Source organism: Galeopterus variegatus, unplaced genomic scaffold (assembly GCF_000696425.1).
Source record: "Galeopterus variegatus unplaced genomic scaffold, G_variegatus-3.0.2 Scaffold3236, whole genome shotgun sequence".
Classification (NCBI taxonomy): Eukaryota; Metazoa; Chordata; class Mammalia; order Dermoptera; family Cynocephalidae; genus Galeopterus; species Galeopterus variegatus.
In genome coordinates, this window is record NW_007729347.1 from 1 (window position 1) to 1,172 (window position 1,172).

Below are 1,172 nucleotides of genomic sequence, written 5' to 3' on the forward strand. Positions count from 1 at the left end.
TTAATTTAACTGTTTGCAAATCACCTGAGGGAATTGTAGCCCTTCCCCTAAACTACTGCCTGTGAATTCAGAATAGCTGCCACTGATTAATTTTGGCTTAGGCTAAAACTTCAAGAACTTCTCTTTAAATAAAGTAGGATTACATTTCCTAGTATAGGGATCTGAGAGGGATTTGAAGTAAAACTTAAGGCACCTTAGAGCTACCCCAAGAGACACAAGGAAGGGGGGAAGAAAAATACATCAAAGAATTTATGCATAAATTACTTTAAACCTTCCACTCCTAGCATAAAGACCTCCTATAGACTATGGTGAGGGCCATTAGCCAGCCTGCCCATGTATCCTTAAGGATATCTTGATTATTGACACACATCCTCCATTTACACAAGGTTCCCAGTCAATCTTCCATCCATAATTGAGGGGACTGACATGGTAAGAAATATGGGGAAAATTCTAAAATATTTCAAAGAAAAAAAAAAAAACCAAAGGATAACAATAACTAATGAGGATTAAATTAGCATCAAACTTCTCACCAGCAACTCTTTCTGCTAGAAGACAATGAGATGATATCTTCAAAATTCACATAAAATTCCATATTTTTGGTACATCTTGAATATTTGGAAAGCCTCAGCAAGTGGTCTACTGGCCCCTCCTAGCAACAAGTGACTAAAATCCATAGAGCCAAATATTTAACTTTAGCATCCATCAGAAGCACCTGGAAGGCCAGTAAAGATGGATTACTGGGTCCCATCCTCAGCTTCTGATTTAGTAGGTCTGGATGGAACCAAACAATGTACAGTTCTAAAGAGTTCCCAGGTGATGCTGATGCTGCAGGTCACAGGACACGCTTTGAAAACCACTGGATTAGGTCATGTTCTCTAGTCATCACGATACTGAACCTTTCTGAATCACTCACATGGTTATCTAGATGGATACTATTTAAGTTTGTGATTCCTGCTTTAAATCTTATGCCATCATTTGTCCAATTATTAGACAGTATTTCTTATTTTGAAAAATTTCATATGTCCTCCAGATTCATCCATGTTGTCGCAAATGGCAGGATCTCCTTTTTTAAAGCTGAATAATATTCCATGGTATATGTGTCACCATTTCTCTCTATACATCCATCCATCAACAGACAGATTGTTTCCATATCTTGGCTATTAGAACAATGC